This window comes from Myxocyprinus asiaticus, chromosome 6 (genome assembly GCF_019703515.2).
Source record: "Myxocyprinus asiaticus isolate MX2 ecotype Aquarium Trade chromosome 6, UBuf_Myxa_2, whole genome shotgun sequence".
Lineage (NCBI taxonomy): Eukaryota > Metazoa > Chordata > Actinopteri > Cypriniformes > Catostomidae > Myxocyprinus > Myxocyprinus asiaticus.
In genome coordinates this window covers 4,839,250-4,844,995 of record NC_059349.1, presented here as the reverse complement: position 1 = coordinate 4,844,995, position 5,746 = coordinate 4,839,250, and the positions used below count along the sequence as shown (strand labels likewise).

The window sequence follows — 5,746 nt, the reverse complement described above, 5'->3', positions numbered from 1 at the left end:
CAGTGTTTTAAAAACTTTCCCACTTGGTAATTTTGTAATTAAATTCCCTATTTGCGCACTGCCCAGTTTTCCGTGAAGCAGCCGGTAACTGAGAACATGTCCCTCAACCATGATGTCATCGAGAGTATAAAACCCCGAGAGATTCCTCTTAAGCCTTGCTTCCAGCGACAGTATTCGCTGCGTCTAGTTGCAGCCCTGCTGCTGCCAGGTGTAGCCTCTTTGCCCAAGGAAGTAACGTATGTAACTGAACTTTGGCCATACAATCTCCATCTTGCAGGACGAGCCGAGATTCTCCGTGTTCCACCGAGCATGCTAATGGATCCAAAGGAGACCGCTGAGCAATCCGCGTCGCACACCTTTGCCTGCAGAAGTGAAGAAAGAATTTCTGATTTTTCTTCCTTCTTCAACTGAGTCAACTTTGCTGATTTCTCCGCCAACCTGCTGAGAATCAGCCGCAGTATCGCCCACTGACAGAGCAAGGAAATGGCCTCCCGTCACCACCCGAGCTTCAAGAAACCGAGTCGGAGTCAAACGAAGGACGAACACACATACACCTCAAGTAAGAGGTTTACGTCTGGGCAGAGATAGATTATTATAGTGTGTTATTCTTTTGTATCAAGGTTATTGCTTGTAATCTGAGTCTGCTCAGTGCTGCTAATAATACTCAAGGTATTACTGTAACTTACTGTTACCACGAATGAGATTTGCTGTGTTGTTGTCCAACCACGTTGGGCTGTTTGTGCATTTCTGCCATCGCGGGTGAGACTGGCACACTAAGTTCCATTAAAGAACCAACGACCATGATGGACGGATTACGAGCCATTCACCGCATCTCTGAGTGATAAAACTAATGGTTGCCATCTCTCCCATGATCCCTAAACCGGCTTTGGTGCCGTCACCCTGTTCTCTTTTTCTCGTACTAACCGCACACACACACGACCCCTCACAAACATACCCGTACACACATTTGGCAAACAGATAACTTGACAATAGAGCCCAGCTTTGTCCCTAAGTTATTGTACCAGCGGAGACACGTGTTAAACAGGCAGACGCCATAAACCAGCCTCTCCGCCCGTATTCGCGGCCACATTCTCTGCCCGGAAACCTCGCATGACACTCTCTCCACGAGAGCCATGCCCGCCATTTTGTGCACTCCTTCTCTTCTCTCCTTACACACATATACACACACACACACACCCACATACACCCATTAACACACACACCTCTACCCTCCTCTCATTTATTATAGACTTATCTGTTACCATATCTAATCATTGTTACTGTTTAGTTTGTAGTTGGAAGTCAGGAGTTTATCGACTGCATTGTATTGATTATTAATTGATATTCAATGCATCAATAAACTTTGTTGTGCTTTAAAGAGAAGTGTTTTGGTATTGTTCTGCATGCACCTGTGCTAAGGGCTGGAAGGGGATGTCAGTGCTTGGATTCAAGCCTTCATTGTTCCCCTTGTGAATGTCGATGTTCTCCGGACATCGACTTTCCTAAGAGAACAATTGAGACTGCTATAGTGTCTGGTTATTAGTCCCTGATTCCAGGGTGGTGCCCCGGCAACATTAATTCTTATTAATATTCTATTGATTTTGATAATTGATATTTATCTTTGATGATTGTTGATTTGAAGGATTAATAAGCTAATGTTGATTCTAATCAATGTTCTATTGATTTTAATAATTAATAATTATCTTTGATAGTTAATTATTGCTAATAACCAAACCCGCTCCTGAACGAAGGCCCAACAACTCATTTCAGTTGTTGTAGATGGTCAACTTCAACATGATCAATTTCACTCATATTGTCTAAACTTTAACTTTAGTTCATTCATTTATCTGTCTTCCACTCATGAATGTCCTATGACACGCGCAAGCCTGCATTCAATTATACACAAGGTGAATAAATGTTAAAACTGTCATTACTTTCTCAAAGACTGTTTTAGTTTTAGGGACAAACCTTGTGGTATTTTCTGCACTAATGTTCACAGAGGTCCAAATAAGCATGGCAAAGGTAGAAGTCTCAAGTTATCTTTATAATATTACAATTGTATGTCTCACAACAATATAACATCCATTTAAATACATTGTCATCTGCTGTACCTATAAATTGTGCTGGGAAACAGTTGGTGTCTTTTATGTTTTATCTAAAAGATTAAATATGATGATTTTATGATAATGATTAGTAGTAGGACTGTTAATAATACTGCTTAATAATGTCACTTGTACTTGTATTTTTCTATTTCAGAGAGACATCCAGTGCCTTACCCCTGTTTGATTTGCTTTATACTTCAGAAGATAATAGTTTTTATACAATAATATTTTTTGTATTGTTGAAACTTTTCAGCTGCATCTTTTTTTATTCTTTTCCTTTTTTGAAGGATTGCCTTTGCAGTAAATCCACCCCAAAGAGGCTCAAATACAGAAGACATTGGTATTTTTTTTTTTGAGTATTGTACTGTAGTGCCAAATATCTCAAGATAATGTTTGATATACTGTAGGGTAGAGTTAAAATGTGTTATTTCTTTATAATTCTAGAATTTACATTGGTTGAGTTTATTATAGAATGACCCACTGTTGAAATGCAGTTTCACTGTGATTGAGGTCTTTTCTTTTACCTTTAGGGAGGAACTCCTCAACAGAGCCACATCACAGCACATCACTGAATGGTAAATACTTTCTCATCATTGATCACAATTTTCCACCTTTGCAAGCTTATATAGTGCAGACCAAAAAACAGATGTCAATGGAAATAAATGTTGCCTGTACACTTACTGATGCACATTAATTACTCTAGAAAAAAGTACTTGTAAAATATTTTGTAAGCCTGCTGATCATCAACCCTTAAAGGGGCAAGAACATAAAAATACCTAATAAATTCATTTATGAAAACAAATTAGTTTATTGCTATTTTCTTACATATTATGTTTTTTAAATGCCACTTTGTGCCACTTTGGTACAAATGCCACTTTGGTGAATTAAAGTACAAATTTCCTTCCAAAACAGCAAAATCTGTACATTATTCCAAACTTTTGTCTCCCAGTGTGTGTGTGTGTGTGTATATATATATATATATATATATATATATATATATATATATATATATATATATATATATATACATTTATAAAAAACATTTTTTTTTATTTTATTTTTTTTAAATTGGCAGATGAGTTTTCAGCTAATGCAGCCCCTGGCCATACCTGGTACTGCGTACACGTCTCTTGTGTGATGAATTTGCGTTGGCATGTTACGGGCGTAATCTCACGTTTTTCTCTCAGTTGAGACATCCAAGATAAGCACACATACGCACCATTGTGAGTAAACAAACAGATAAATACAGATCTAAACCGAAACCAACGAGGCTTCTGTGCAGTGTTCCTTCTACTCAGCTGTAAATAGCGATACTCTTCAGTTCTTGCGTGAACATGCCAACGCGATTACGTCACACGCGCTTACTGCTGCTGAACAGAAGCGATACTTTAGTTAAAAAGTATTTAAATATTGATCTTTTCACATCAAAAGTAATCGTTTCACTTTAGAAGACCTTAATTTAACCCTCTGGGGTCTGAGGGTGTTTTGGACCTAGGAGAAGTTTTGACATGCCATGACATTTGTGCTTTTTTCAGTTTCTTAAAAACATATTAATGGCTAAAGTCTGATAACACTGTATTCAGCACAAACTGGGCTACAATAATATGTGAGCAACATGTATGTACATGTTTGTATTTTTGAGAAAATTACGTTTATTCGTGTTTTTGAAAAATTTTAAGTCACTGAAATAAGGCCATATAACACATACTAAACATTTGTTCACAAGACTTTTGAGAACTGGATCTTGTAGCCTAGAGTTTTTGCTACAAAATGATGTGAAAACCAAAAGTCATTTAACTTTTGTAAGACACTTTTAGTGTTAGAAAGGCCATATGCGAGGAGGCGTGGATGATCATGAATATTGATGTGATTCACACCTGAGGAGACAAAGACCCCTCCTTTGAGAGAGAATGAATGTGAGGAGACTTAATGATTGAATGGATTGTCTGTAGCTTATTCACAAAATCAAGTTTAAGTTAAAAGAAGTCATCTGACTATACATTTTCTTTTGCACTTTGCGCACTTCATCGACCGGGCATATTTACAGCACATTTTACACATTTACACCCAAACAGATATTTGCGAGAACAAGCTTCATTGATGATAAAGAGGCAGCATAAACACTAGTTCAAATATAATCTAAACATTCATATTATTTTTATATCATATTACATATCATATTGATATCATACAGCATACAATTTAAATACCTGCTTTAGCCGAAACAATATTTAAATGTAACTAAAACTTGCCTATTAGGACATATTTCAAATGTCAATACTTTGAATACTGGCTGGCAAGTCTGGAAATAGTCCAACTAGTAAAATATGTACATGTTTATATAAAATAGCATGTCAACTAATGTAAGACTTACTCATCTGAAAATGTATCCTCGGCTGGATCAAGTCGCTCTTCAAAATGCAAACGTTCATTGTCGGAGTCCCGCTCTTCTTCTGAGGAAAATGTGAACTCTTCGTCGCTATCCAGGACCATCTGAAGAGTTTCCTCACCTGTGTAGTGTGCTATCTTCCAAACGCGCAGAAAAGTGAATGAACTTTTTTTAAGGCACTGTTGGGGGTGTTTACCATTTACATTGTTCGCCTCAGCACATTACTGCATGAATAGCGCGCTCTGCTGGTGGGTGTGATCACATTAGGGATAATTAGCTGAGCCAGGAGAAACTGTACATCCCTTTAGTTTCATACAGATTACATTGCTGGAGAATATTTGTTTTAAATTTGAATTGTTTTATTTAAAAGTAGACATTTTAAGCTTTCTTACATATGTTTCATATTTGTGTGATAAGCATTCACGGAGTTTCAGTTCATTTTTGTGATGTGTTTCAGAAAGATGCTCGCGGAGACAGAGACGGCTGAAAGCGCACCCTGTTTATTTTCTTTATTTTACAAAAGCACAAGGTTTTGTTGTTATTGTGAGTGTACACAAATAAAAGTAGACCCTTTATAGTTTCTAATGATGTCTTACACTTATCTGTATGCCCAAAAATGAAGGAGTATTTTAAGTTGTTTCCGCTGTTATGAGGAAAAAATCCAGCAGGACGCGCCAGCGCATCCGTCGACCCCAGAGGGTTAACCGCAAGAGTTGTATGGATGATGTTTATGCTGACTGTCTGTGATTTTTGGAGCTTCAAAAGTCTGATCACCATCCACTGGCATTTTAAGGACCTACTGAGCTGAGATATGTTTCTGTTTTTCTTCAAATGTGTTCTGGTGAAGAAAGAAAGTCATGCACATCTGGGATATCATGAGTGTGAGTAAATTAATTTCTATTTTTGGGTGAACTAACACTTTATTATTGCTTAGTAATATTGTAGCAAACATGACCTTAGTAACCATGGTAAATCTTGTAGTAATGGTTTTTAAATACCACGGTTAAACAATGGTTTCTGTAGGAAAACAAGGTTTAATTTTCATAACGGTAATTATTTTATTTTTTTTCAGCAGTATCAATAGTTTACCAGAGGAACCAGTAACAATAGTTAACCAGAGGAACCACAAAATTAAATTAAATTTTATTACAATACTTGTCATTGTCCTGTTTTATTACAATGGTTTCACTACAAGTATCACAGTTAACATATGGTTACTACTAAAAGTGTGGTTATGATTATTTTGTGGTTATGG

The 5,746-nt window shown here is 36.9% G+C and overlaps 1 long non-coding RNA gene across 1 annotated transcript; it reads left to right on the top strand.

The window, feature by feature from the left end:
• The first annotated feature begins 2,215 nt into the window (after positions 1 to 2,215).
• On the top strand, positions 2,216 to 5,054 carry LOC127443004 (uncharacterized). The gene is made up of 3 exons (XR_007897583.1): positions 2,216 to 2,442; positions 2,633 to 2,677; positions 4,949 to 5,054. It is a non-coding gene; the product is annotated as an uncharacterized LOC127443004 (long non-coding RNA).
• Positions 5,055 to 5,746: the final 692 nt, after the last annotated feature.